Genomic DNA, 14,751 nt, shown 5'->3' with positions numbered 1-14,751 from the left:
TAAAGGGAGGCATCTTGTCCAAATGGAAGAAGAAAAGGAGATTTTAAAAGATCACATGGAGGGGTGCCTGGGTGGTGCAGTTGGTTAAGCCTCAACTTGGTTTCAGCTCAGGTCATGATCTCATGGATCATGGAATCGAGCCCCAAGTCAGGCTCTGCCGTCAGATTCTCTCCCTCTGCCCCTCCTCCCACTCTCGCACACACACTCTCTCTCTCAAAGGAAGGAGGGAAAAGGAAGGAAGAAAGAAAATCAGATTTATTTGTTCACACACACTCTCCATCCTACTGGGATTTGGTGGATGATACCAAAGATGGTAGGGCTTTATAGGAATTCAGTGTCCACACGTGTACAACAGAAGAGGTAAAACAAAAGAGAAAGCAAAAGCAACGCTTCAGAAAGCTTTCTAGTATGGTATGGCAGCCATGGAAATGGGCCTGGCCAGCCTCCAACTACAGGGAGCATAACTGACCAAATAATGCCCCAGCTGCTGGCTTTGAAGTCCATCTCGCATTTGCACGGAGGCCACGCATCCCACCAGCTGCTCCCAGCCAATGTCATGTGGCAGGGCTACTTAAGGCACATGTGTTCCCGAAAGATAGGTCTCTCCTTTTCGTTTCTTTTCTCTCCTTCTTCTCCTTCTTTTCCTTCTTCTTCTCCTTCTCCTTCTTCTTTTTTTTTAAGAGGGATGGGCGGTGATGGGCAGAGGAAGAGAGAGAATCTTACGCAGGTTCCCTACTCAGCGTGGAGCCCGACACGGGTCTCGATCTCACAACCCTGAGATCATGACCTGAACGGAAATCAAGAGTCCAACACCTAACCAACTGAGCCACCCAGGTGCCCCGAGACAGGTCTCTCCTGATGGTGAATTTTGGCTCCATGCCTCCCATTCTACTTTGTCCAGCCTTCATTAAATTACATGGTAATGCAGGATGTTTCTATCCAACCTTCTTTCCCTCTTCCCTTCACTTGCTTTTAGCATCTAACGGCTCTCTCCCCATGTTTTCCCTCACAGAGCATTTCCTTGCATGTTTTCATTAAAATCTTTGCATATTTGATCTCATCTTCTCAGAGGACACAGGACTGATTTATGTAGAAAAAAGTCCCTTGGGAATCATTGCCCTAATGATAAAGTTAGCACTGTGGAGCCACCCACTAATCCTGGTTTTCTGAAAAGTCCTAGTTGTCACACTTAGACTAGGCTCGGTGGCAACATAATGTGAAAATAGGTTTTATTTATTTATTTTTTTTAAAGATTTTATTTATTTGACAGAGAGAGAGACCGTGAGAACAGGAACACAAGCAGAGGGAGTGGGAGAGGGAGAAGTAGGCTCCCCACTGAGCAGGGAGCCCGATGCAGGGCTCGATCCCAGGACCCTGGGATCATGACCTGAGCGTAAGGCAGATGCTTAATGACTGAGCCACCCAGACGCCCCGTGAAAATAGGTTTTAAAATCAACTGTTTATAGGCACCTGGGTGGCTCAGTCATTAAGCGTCTGCCTTCAGCTCAGGTCATGATCTCAGGGTCCTGGGATCGAGCCCTGCATCGGGCTCCCTGCTCAGTGGGGAGCCTATTTCTCCCTCTCCCTCTGCTGCTCCCCCTGCGTGTGCTGTCACTCACTCTCTCTCAAATAAATAAATAAATAATATTTTTTTTAAAAAGTCAACTGTTTACAAATGCCAGCTTTAACATTTACTACCTATACGTCTTTGGGTAAGATATTTAACCTTTCTGAGTTTCAGTTTCCCCCCTTCCCACTTAGGCTTGGTTTGAGGATTAAATTAGAACGTAAAAGCACTCAGCACTGTACATGGCAATGGTGCTTCATCAGGAATGGTAGTAATTAATAGTTTACAGATTTCATTCGTTTATTTATTCATTTATTTGGCAAGCATTGGAGTCCTTGATGTGGATCAGGCAGAATGTTTCCTACTGGCATTGCATTGATGAATGTTACAGTCCCTGTTCTTAAGGTTTATAGATAGATAAGGGAAGCGGACATGTGAACAGATAAATTCTATATAGTGTGATAGAGGAAGTTATAGGCATTCCAGTTACCGAGAACTGTGTAAATAGGAATAAAGAATCATCAATTTTCAGAGTAGAGATTTTATGGTCTCTTCTTTCCAATTGTGCCAAGCACTGAACAAGGTGCCATGGGATTAATACATCAAATGAGATAGACCCTGTCCTCCAGAAGCTTTCTGTCAAGTGAGGAACTGCATAGCAATCAGGGAAGGGCTGCTTGCTAAGACAAGGAAACATTGCACTAATGCCCTGGGTTTCTTTGGTTGTGGTTTTTTGGGGGGTTTTTTGGTTTTTAAGTAGGCTCCACACCCAATATGGGGCTTAAACTCATAACCCTGAGATCAAGAGTTGCATGCTCTACTGAATGAGCAAGTCAGGCGCCCACTAATGCCCTGGTTTGTTGCATTTTTCACTTCTCATCTTGCGGCTTCCATATACCTACCATTCACCATGTTGTTGATGGCAAATTTGACATCTGACTCACAGTCTTGCTCTTAATTTTGATTTCTGCCATTATCCTGGGTAATTTATCCACTTCTATGGCTCCAGTTATAACTGTATTTGAAGACTCCTAAATATAAATATTCAGTCAATACACTTGTATCCAAATGTCTTCTTTTTTAATTTAATAGTTTTTAAGTAAGCTCTACAGCCACCATGGGGCTTGAACTAACCACTCCAAGATCAAGAGTTGCCTGCCCCACCAACTGCACCAAAAAGGCGCCCCTGCTTGTATCCAAATGTCTTTTAGAAATTTCTGCCTTAGTCTTTAATATGGGACTACTAGCACCTGAAATTCTAGAATCTCTTTCTCCAAAAATACTCACTTATCTGGTATTCTCTCTTCTGCAACAAATAGCAACAAAATCGCTTCTCAAAGACAGAAATCCAGAAGTAATTTTTTTCTGTTATTCAATCATGCATTCAAATATACATTGAGTATCTACCTTGTGCTTGGAACTCTTCCTCTTTGATATCTAAATCTGCCTATCTATCTATCTGTCCCTCCGTCTAGCTATCTTTCCATTCTCCCTCCCAATGTCTTAGTTCAGGCCTTCATCATCTCTTGTGTGGAAGAGCCTCCCAGATGGTTTGCCTAAGATCAAAGCTGGCATGTGACTGAAACCAAATATATCTGAATAAGGAATTTATTGGAAGGCAGTAAAGGCTCACAGAACTGATGAGAGAGCCAAGTATCAGACCTGGAAAACAGGCAGAAAAGAGCCATGAAGAAGGACACACAACAGTGATCTTTAAGCAGAAACAATCTGAATGGAACATCCCTGCCGATCCACCATAACTGCTAATGAATTTATCTTTACCTCATTTACTCCTTGATTGAAATCCCCGGTGGAAACAATCAATTGATTGACACTAGTTCATATACCTACTGGTTACTAAGGGCCAGGGAGAGAGATCTGAATTCTTTAGGGAGAGGAAGGCTTTGCTTCTTGCCAAAATAAATACAATATGGAATTCCCCAAATCTTGGAGGGGAGGCAGGGGAGCGGAATGCTTCATGGATTTACCAATCTCTGTGCCTTGGCTTTCTTCTTCTGGAATACCTGACCTCCAGCTATCTCTCCCATTCTCTGAAAGAGCTTAAAATTCATTTCCTCAGGGGAAATCCCATCACCACTCTCTTCCCACCCCAGTCTGAGTTAGATGAGCTCTTGCGTATCCCCATTACCCCCTTTATATACCTTTGTCATGGTACTTTTCTGTTTGACTCTTTACCTCCCTCTCCCAGGTTATGGACTCTTTAAAATCAGGAACCATTTCTTATTTGGTGAAATCCAAGGATCTAGCCAAGAATCCAGTCCAAGGGAAAGGACGAGCTGGACTAAGAAGCCTTAGTGGATAGTATCGGAAAGCCCCAGGTCACTGAAAAGTGAAAAGAGAGAGAAGAGAAGGTAGAGCGCCAGTGACAAATGACCTATTTTGAATATGCCTAGAACTGGAAAATCTCATCAATATATGTTAAATTATATTCCTAATGATTTCATAGCATCTTACATAACAGTGACTTCCCCTGACCTTATCATTAGGTTTTGGGTTTCTGTCTAAATTTAGGTTTGGAGCAACCCTTTCCTTGCTTCCGAGTCCAACTCAAATGCTGGCTCTTCTATAAAGCCTTTCCGATTTCCAAACGGATTTATTCTTCATTCCTTGAGGGCAAGGACCAAGTCTGTCTTATTAACCTAACTCAATTCCTAGGACCTGACAAAGTGCCTGGTACAGAGTAGGTAATGAATATTTATTTTATTGATAATCACTATGGGAAGCATGAGGGGTATGTCAAAAAACAAAGGGATAGGGAAGTTTTAAAGCCTCCAGAATTTTTTAGTGGTCCCCAGTTTGGTTTACAGCTATTGCCCTCTTTTGTTATGCTAACTGGAAGTCTTAATTGATTGCTACCCAATCTTCTATTCCTGACTTATTCTGCTACTGATATCCCTACCCCCCACCTATTAACCCTACCCCCACAGCTACAATGATCCTGTTTTTATCAAAATGTTATAAATTACTCCCAGAATAGTGTTGTGAAGAGTTTTATGGACCCACACCCCAGCAAAACAACTGTAACTGGTGAAAATGATTTAAAAAAAAAAAAAAGAAAACAAACCATTTAAAGTCTCTAGAAATTGCCCTAAGGGCATATAGTAAGTGAAGAAACATTTATTCAAGAAAATCTACTGAAATTTAGTAAGAACAGACGGAGTCTGTAGCACTTAAGCCACCTCACATTCTTTTTTTTTTTTTTTTTAGATTTTATTTATTTATTTGACAGAGAAAGACAGCGAGAGAGGGAACACAAGCAGGGGGAGTGGGAGAGGGAGAAGCAGGCTCCCCACTGAGCAGGGAGCCCGATGTGGGGCTCCATCCCAGAACCCTGGGATCATGACCTGAGCCGAAGGCAGATGCTTAACGACTGAGCCACCCAGGCGTCCCGCCACCTCACATTCTTAACCTCACCCTCCCACCTAACTCAATGTGACAGAAGCTACACTCCAAGCCAGTGTGATCAAGAAGGTGAGGCTCATCCCAGTTTTCAGTCAAGAATATCTCTTTGGGAAGGGCAGGCCATTAGCATTCCTCATCCCCCACATCTCCGTGTTGCCTAGGCTAATTTCCAGGTGAGTATCACTGAGAGGTGACGACACCCTTCCCCCAGCTCCCCGCTTGTATGTTAGAGGTTCCACCCCAAAAAAGACAGACCGAGCAGACCAGAGGCTACCACCCCAACCCAGCACTCTGCTTGTAAAGCTATTTTAAACAAGTGTGGGGAAGTTCAAGCCTAAGGGAGGTCTTGAAAATCATGGTGGTGGGCCATTAAGAAGATCCTGGTGGCTCCAAGAGACCAATGAACAACATCACAGGCAAGCTAGTTTATCAGTGAGAACTAGGGAAAGAAACCAGCTAAGAAGACCCTTCCTAGGATCAGAACAAACCTCAAAGACTGGGCTCAAAAATTAACCCTGCAAGGGCACCTGGCTGGCTCAATGGGAAGAGCATGTGACTCTTGATCTTGGGGTCATGAGTTTGAGCCCTATGTGGGGTGTAGAGATTACTTAAATAAATAAAACTTTAAAAAGAAAATTAACCCTGCAAAGGAGTAAAAATTAAATTGAACTTCATGAAAATTAAAAACTTCTGTGCTCCAAAGGATACTATCAAGAAACTAAAAAGACAATCCATAGAATTGGAGAATATATTTTCAAATCATATTATCTGATAAGGGATTTGTATCTAGAATATATAGTGTACTAGTTTCCTGGGGCTGCCATAACAAAGTTCTATGGCCTGAGTGGTTTCAACAACAAAAATGTATCGTGTCCCAGTTCTAGAGGCTAGAAGTCTGAGATCAAAGTATCAGCAAGGTTGGTTTTTTCTGCGTGCTATGAGGGAGAATATGTTCCATGCCTCTCATCTAGCTTCTGGTGTTTCCTGGCAATCTCTGGTGTTTCTTAGCTTCTGCTATATCATCCTGATCTCTGCCCTCATCTTCATATGATGATCTACCTGTGTGCTTGTCTGTGTCCAGGTTTCCCCCCTTTTATAAGGATGCCAGTCATAACTGGATTAGGACCCACCTGAAGACCTCATTTTAACTTGGTTATATCCGTAAAGACCATATCTCCGTAAAGTCACATTCTGAGGCTTTGGGGGTTAGGACTTCATATCTTTGGAGGGAAGGGAGGCCACAATTCAACTCATAACTTACAGAGAACACTTAGAATTAAAACTAAAAATAAAGTGGGGGGGGAACCTGGTTGACTCAGTCAGTACAGTGTGTGACTCTTGATCTTGGGGTCATGAGTTCAAACCCCGCTTTGGGAGTAGAGTTTACTTAAAGTAGAATAAAATTAAGGGGCCCCTGACGGGCTCAGTCAGTAGAGCATGCAACTCTTGATCTCAGGGTCACGAGTTTGAGCCCCACATTGGTCATGGAGCCTACTTATTAAAAAATTAAATTAAGAAATAAAATAAAATAACCTAGTTCAAAAATGGACAAAAGATCTGAGTAGACATTTCTCCAAGGAAGTTATACAAATGGCTAACAAGCACATGAAAGGATGCTCAATATCCTTCATTATCAGGGAAATGCACATCAAAACCACCATGACATAGCACTTCATACTCACTAGAATGATTATAATAAAAAAGATAAGTTCTTTTTAGTTTAAATAAATTGAATTTTTTAAAAAGGCAAATAATGACAAACATCGGCAAGAATGTGGAAAAAATGGAATCCCCATATGGCTGCTGCTGAATATTTAAAATGATGTAGCTCCTTTATTTTTATTTATTTATTTTAAAGATTTTATTTATTTATTTGACACAGAGAGAGAGAGCTAGAGAGGGAACACAAGCAGGCGGAGTGGGAGAGGGAGAAGCAGGCTTCCCGTGGAGCAGGGAGCCCGATGCGGGGCTCAATCCCAGGACCCTGGGACCATGACCTGAGCTGAAGGCAGACGCTTAACGACTGAGCCACCCAGGCGCCCCGATGTAGCTCCTTTAGAAAATAGTCTGGCAGGTCCTCAGAAACTTAAACACAGAGTTACCGTATGACCCGGCAATTCCACTCCTAGGTATATAACCAGAGAACTGAAAATGGATGTCCACACAAGAACTTATACAGCAATGCTCATAACAGCATTATTTATAACAGCCAAAAGGTGGAAGCAACTCAAGTGTCTTATCAACTGATGAATGGACAAATAAAAAGTATCATATCCATACAATGGAATTTTAGTCAGAAATAAAGAGAAGGGAAGCACTGATACATGCTACAGCATGGCTGAATTTTTAAAACATTAGACTAAGTGAAAGAAGCCAGTCACAAAAGGCTACCTATTGTGCCATTCCATCCATGTGAAACATCCAGAATCGACAAATCTACAGAGACAGAGGTAGGTTTGTGGTTGCCTAGAGTTGGGGTGCTGGGGGCAAACAGAGAGTGACTGGCTGAAGGGCATGCAGTTTGTTTTGGGTGATGATATGTTTGAAAACTGATGGTGGTGATGGTTGCACAGTTCTGTGGATATATTAAAAACCACCAAATTGTGCACTTTAAATGGGTTAATTGTGTAGTGTTTGAATTATATCTCAATAAAGCTGTTAGATTTTTAAAATTCATGTACACTCTTTCCTTCAAGAAGCTCATCCTACCAAAGTTGCTATCAGAACTGGAGTTGACAGTGAGAAAGAACAAAGATTCTTCCTTGTTTTTATCCTTGAAGACTAGAGACTTAGCCCAGAGCAGCATTTCCTTACATGGACAGGGAGCCAGATCTATGGATAGATAATTACAATGCTATGTGTGAAGACCCGTCATAGGGAGATAATAGGTATAATACAGCAAGCACAGGTTTTTTTTAAGCCAGATGGTCCTAGGTTTGAATCCCAGCTCTGCTACTACCAACCTCTTACTTCTTCAATAAATTGTGGGCAATAATAATGAACATGGGACTCCTGAAGGGATCAAAAGTAGTAATGTCATCAAACCACCCATCACAATGCCTAGCATGAAGCCGTGCCCAGCAGTGCTTCTCACACTTCTTTTTGCACAGGAATCACCTGGGGATCCTGTTAAGTTGTAGATTCTGATCCAATAGGTCTGGGGCGAAGCCTGAGAGTCCACATTTCTAACACGCTCCTAGGTGATGTCTCTAGTATTAGTTGAGGACCACAGTTTAAGTAGCAAGACTATAAAGTACCTTATGTATAAAGTGACAAGGAGTATAGAGGAGGAAGCAGTAAATTAATTTTTAAGAGAATGGAAGGTCAGAGCTGTACTTTCCTTGAAGAACTGGTAAGGGAGTTTGCCAAGAATGAGAAGAATGACATGCATTCCAGGCAGGGGGAATAGAATGAGTCAAGACCTTGCATGTCCGTAGAAGCGGAAGGTGACTCTGGAAATAGCTTCAGGAATGTGGGGGGCAGCAGCCAGAAACTGGGAAAGTACATTGTAAATAATCTTAAACCTGACGTTAATGAGTTTTCATTTTAGCCAAGGCCAGTGGTTCTCAAAGTATGGTCCCTGATCAGCATCATCCCCAAATTTGTTAGAAAGGCACATTTTAGGGGGCGCCTGGCTGGCTCAGTCGGTAGAGCATGCAACTCTTGACCTCAAGGTCATGAGCTGAAGCCCCACGTTGGGTGTGGAGCCTACTTAAAAAAAAAAAGAAATGCACATTTGAGGACCCACTCCAGACCTACTGAATCAAAAACACGGGAGGACGGCCCAGGAATCTGTTTGAACAAGTCCTTCAGGTAATGCAGATGCTAAAATTTGAGAACCCCTAGCCCTAAGCAAGGGGGGGTGGGGCACTGGGAGGCATTTTAAATGGCAAGGTGGTCAGATTTCTGTTAGAGGAAGTTGGGCTGGCAGGTGAGATGCATTAAGTAGGGAGACCAGGAAGGCAACACACCAGTTAGAAGGTGCGTGAATTCAGGTGTGAGAGAGTGGGCACCTGGCCCAGGGCAATGGCTGAGGGAGGAGAGGAGAGAGAATTAACCAAGAATTAAGAAGGTGGACTCAGTAACTAACACCTGGAGACCAATTAATTGGATGAGACTTGTGAAGGTAAATGTGGAGTAGAAGATTCCAGAGTTTCTATCTTAGATAACTGAGTTGATGGTGGAACTGCTAACCAAAATAGGGGAGAAAGGAAGAAAAGTAAGCTTTGGAGGGGAGAAAAACAAGTGTAACTGTGGTTAGGCTGAATTTTCTTCAGGGCCATGCAAGGAGAAATGTCTTAAAGGTACTTGAAAATAATGGTCCAGGTTCAGGATAGAGGCCTAAATTTATGGTCTAGAGTAGAAACTCATTGGTATGTAAGGGGCAGTTCAAGCTGTACACAGGGAGAAAATTATTCAAGAAATGAGAACTTAGGGGTGCCTGGGTGGCTCAGTTGGTTAAGTGTCTGCCTTTGGCTCAGGTCATGATCTCAGGGTCCTGGGATGGAGCCCTGCATCAGGCTTCTTGCTTGGCGTGAGCCTGCTTCTCCCTCTCCCTGCTGTTCCCCCTGCTTGTACTCTCTCTCTCTCTGTCAAATAAATAAATAAAATCTTAAAAAAAAAAAAGAAATGAGAACAGAACAATGACAAAAGACATAGAAACCTTAGTATCTAGGCATTGGCAGAGAAAGAGGAGGAGGGGAGAGAGATTGAGAAAGAACTATCAGAGAAGTTGAGGAAAATCAGGAAAGAAACACATTGAAGAAATCTTCTGTGTCATACAAGAATGTCCTTGGCTAGAAATAATAGAAAACCTGGTTACAAGTTGTTTAAACAAAGGATATTTTTCTTACATAGCAAGTTGGCGGTCTAGACCTGGTACAGAGGATGAATACCATCATTAAAGACCCAGACTGCTGCTTTCTTTCGGCGCCACTATTTTTAAGGTGTTGGTTTATAATCTTATGGTTGAAGGATGGCTGCTGGACCTTCAGGAATCATATCCAAATTCAAGGGGACAGAGGGGCAACAATTCTCTTCCTTCTTTGGGAGTTCTTTTATTTAAAAAAAATTTTTTTTTTAATTAACATATAATGTATTATTTGTTTCAGGGGTACAGGTCCGTGATTCATGAGTCTTACACAATTCACAGCGCTCACTATAGCACATACCCTCCCCAATGTCTGTCATCCAGCCACCCCATCCCTCCCACCCCCACCACTCCAGCAACCCTCAGTGTGTTTCCTGAGATTAAGAGTCTCTTACGTTTTGTCTCCCTCTCTGGTTTCATCTTGTTTCATTTTTCCCTCCCTTCCCCTGCGATCCTCTGTCTTGTTTCTCAAATTCCACATATCAGTGAGATAATATGATGCTTGTCTTTCTCTGATTGGGGAGTTCTTCTCATTCGTTGAACTGTGGTTTCATCTTGGATACTGAGTCACATGGTTACTTCTGGCTGCAGGGGAGGGTAGGAAATTGAGTGTTCAACTGTCCAGCTCCTATAGAAGGAGGCAAGGGAGAACAGGTCGAGAATGGATGTGAAGTCTACCAAGTTGCTGTGTATATCACATCTAAAAGGAAAGAGTTCAGGGGGCCTGGGTGTCTCAGTCAGTTGGGTGTCTGCCTTCGGCTCCAGTCATGATCTCAGGATCCTGAGATGGAGACCCACCTCGGGCTTTCTGCTCGGCAGGGAGTTTGCTTCTCCCTCCCACTCTCCCTCTGTGCTTTCCCTCTCTCTATCAAATAAATTTAAAAAATCTAAAAAAAAAAAAAAAAAAAGGAAAGAGTTCATGAAGGAGACAAGGTGACCCGAGGGGAAGAGGAGAGGCACAGCTTCTTATGCCTTTGTTGTTGCATAAATAAATCTTTTATGCAAAATATAAATGGCAGCATTGGGAGGCCTGGGTGGCTCAGTTGGTTAAGTGTCTGACTCTTGATCTCACCTCAGGTCTTGATCTCAGGGTCGTGAGTTCAAGCCCCATGTTGGGCTCCACGCTGGGTGTGGAGCCTACTTAAATTAAAAAAAAAAAAGTGTCAACATTGTACAAGCAGTATATATAGTCAAGGGTCACACAGAAGTTTTCCCAGCTTTTATGCCCAATATTATGGGGTTTTGTTGCTTTGTTTTTTTACTTTAAAACAGACTGCCCACATTTGGAGCCATGAAGACCCAAATTCATTCTATACACAAACTCTGACTGCTCAGATTCTCCACTTGGTCTTATCTACAATGAATACAATACAAAACAGCAGGGAAAATTCCCTGACAGTTTCTCCTCCTTTTGTTCCTTTTATAATGTGAACAATTCTTCTCTAGGCACATTTATGACTGTTCTGACATTATCTGCTGCTCAGTTGGGGAACACCAAATCTGGATGAGTTTACTCTGAACATATGAATGAGGCATTATATAAGCATAGAAGGAGAATCATAATGGTCATACAAAGTATAAGAGTTCGGAGATGTTTGGAGAATGAAAATTATTACCCATGTGGTTCGAATCAGTGCCAAGGTCAATTTGCAGAAGATTGCTCTTACCAGCTAAAATCCCCTGCTCACTTGCACTGGAGGAACTGAGATCTGATTACAGGGGTAACATCCCAAAATCTGCCATTGTGAAGGCAGATTAAGAGTTCCAACATCAGGGTCAACAGGATAGCACTCTCCGCAGCAATTGATTTTTGAAACCTGATATATGCAACATTCTTTGTTTTGGCTCAGTTGAGGCCACCAGAGGCCTCTTATTATATTTGGCAGTGAAGGCTATTTACAGTCAGGATTATACCTCTTGACTAAGGGCATTTGGGGGCATTTCTAGAACAGATGGATCATAAAATAGGAAGCCAGGAAAACATCATGATAAAAACTAGCAGAGGACCATACAAGTCAATACCATCAAGGAAATTAAAGGATATTAAAAATTATGTCAACCAATAAGCTCAGCACTTATTTATCTTTATTCAAAAGCAAATAAATGAAAATATCTCAGTACTATATTAACTGGACACCTAAAAGCTAATTAAAAATATAAGAAAATGTAACCAAATTAAAACCAGAAGTCTTCAGGCTTTTTTTTTTAAAGATTTTATTTATTTGACAGAGAGAGAGAGAGAGAGCGAGAGAGGGAACACAAGCAGGAGGAGTGGGAGAGGGAGAAGCAGGCTTCCCGCCGATCAGGGAGCCCGATATGGGGCTCGATGAGGGGCTCGATCCCAGGACCCTGGGATCACGACCTGCACCGAAGGCATCTAGATGCTTCACCAACTGAGCCACCCAGGAGCCCCTAAAGGTTTTTTATTTTTTAAGTAATCTCTGCACCCAATGTGGGGCTTGAACTCACAACCTGAGACCAAGAGTCGCCCGCTCCACCAACTGAGGCAGGCAGGTGCCCCAATAATTGTTTATTTTTAACTGCCTGAGTGTAATTCCCAGGCACTAACTACAGTTTGCTTGGGGCTGTAAATAAGTGAGATTCTCATTTAAGAAGTCTAATTAGTATTGCAACCTGATAAGTGAATGCATTATCTTAAGGGCTCTGGGGTCCCACTCATGTTAATCTTAGGAAGGGTGGATGGTCTTTCCAGGGAATAGGCCAGGACACCTGAATCTCTGGGTCAGAGATTAGCAGCAATTTCCCATTTGAGCCAGTTTTGGCCTCAGGCAGAACTTTGAGTTCACCATCCTTCTCAGGCTTTCCTTGTTTCCCTGATTGTTGCTTTCAGTCTGCCCCCAGGGCCCCGCCCCCCTGGAGCCTGGCTAGGAGCTGTTTGGCACATCTCCCAGAGTGAGGCCCCTCCAACTACAGGCTCCTTTTCCTGGGTCAGTGTCACCACTCCTGGAACCTTCTTGACTAATGTTAATGACAGTTGCTTTTTTTCCCCATTAATGCACATTTAACATCCATATCTGCCTCTTTCCTCCCACACATTTACTAAGGAAGACACTGGTAAGCAATCTAGACCACCCATCTTGGGGCGCTTGGGTGGCTCAGTCAGATAAGCATCCGACTCTTGATTTCGGCTCAGGTCATGATCTCAGGGTCTTGGGATCAAGCCCCACATTAGGCTCTGCACTCAGTGGGGAGTCTGCTCTCTCCATCTCCCTCTGCCCCTCCCCGTACCCCCCTCCGTGCTCTCTTTGTCTCGAAAATAAATACATCTTTAAATCACCCATCCCCCTTTCCCACTTGAGAGGCTATAAGAGATTACATAAATTATATTTTTTTTCCTAAGAGTTGAAACTAAGTTTAAGCATATTGCCAAAATCTCCCTGACCTCAGTCTAAGGAGATCAACCTTATTTAAATAAAACCGTTCCAAATGTAAAAGTTACTTAACATTTTAGTTGCCTTAGCTCTATCATTTTAATCTTATATACTTGGGAATAAGAGATCACCTCAGAAGTATGATTGTATCAGAAGCATGGAAACATAGTTAAGAGTTTCTCATACGTATTTAACCTGAATATTAATCTGTTTTTACTAGTTTTATCTGATCAGATAATGTACAAACAGAAATTTACCAAATAATTTTTAAATTCTTACCCATAGAAATTACACGTGTCAATTTAATTTTTTTTTTTTCCTTTTTAGAGAGAGAGAGTGCACACACGAACAGGGTTGGGGGGCAGCACAGAGAGAGAATCTTGAGAATCTTTTTTTTTTTTAAAGATTTTATTTATTTAACACAGAGAGAGAGATCACAAGTAGGCAGGCAAGGAGGCAGGCAGAGGGAGAAGCAGGCTCCCTGCTGAGCACGGAGCCGGATGCTGGGCTTGATCCCAGGACCCTGGGATCATGACCTGAGCCGAAGGCAGACGTTTAACCTACTGAGCCACCCAAGCGCCCCAAGAACCTTGAGAATCTTAAGCAAGCTATAAGCCCAGCTCTGAGCCCTATACAGGACTCAATCTCATAACCCTGAGATCACGACTTGAGCCGAAATCAAGAGTCGGATGCTTAACCAACTGAGCCACCCAGGCACCCATCAATGTAATATTTTTAACTTTCTACTTGGTACAGAGAAAGAATTCTCTAACATCTGAAAACAACAGCTCAAGTAAAACAATACATGGCAACTGCGGCTGGGTATGGAATTGGGGGGGGCAGGAGCACACGGGGAGGGGGTGGGGCCACCCGCTGCAGCCAATAGGGCTTCTCTAAATGGGGTGCAGCTTTCCAGCAGCCTGCGGGTGTGGCTAAGACCCTGGTGCCAGAGGGCCTCTCTGTGCTGCCCATCTCCACCACTTCTTAGCAGTCTGCCGAGTTACTCAACCTTTCTGTGCTTTCGTTTTTCTCTTCCTTAAAGTATAGAGAAGAAGAAAAAAGTTGTCTAGATTAAATCTGTGACGTGCTTGGAACACTGCCTGAGAGATACATGGTGTTAGCCAATATTTGATTATAGCAAGCTGGGTCCAGGTTACCACAGCTGCGAAGTTGTCACAAGAGGAGAAATTCAGGTTAGTATGTGAAATTTCTCAATGTTTGGAGTGTTGGCTTTTTTTTTTTTTACGATTTTATTTATTTATTTGAGAGAGAGAGAGAGCATGCGTGCATAGGTGAGCAGGTGGAGGGGCAGAGGGAGAGGGAGAGAGAATCTCAAGCAGATTCCTTGCTGAGCCTGGAGCCCAACGTGGGGCTCAATTTCAGGACCCTGAGATCATGACCTGAGCTGAAACCAAAAGTGGACGCTCAGCTGACTGAGCCACCCAGGCGCCCCTGGAGCGTTGGCTTATCTGAAGCAAGGTGTGACATTGTAGGCTATG

The sequence above is a fragment of the Halichoerus grypus genome, chromosome 1 (genome assembly GCF_964656455.1).
Source record: "Halichoerus grypus chromosome 1, mHalGry1.hap1.1, whole genome shotgun sequence".
NCBI lineage: Eukaryota > Metazoa > Chordata > Mammalia > Carnivora > Phocidae > Halichoerus > Halichoerus grypus.
Note: the sequence above shows the minus strand (reverse complement) of the source record.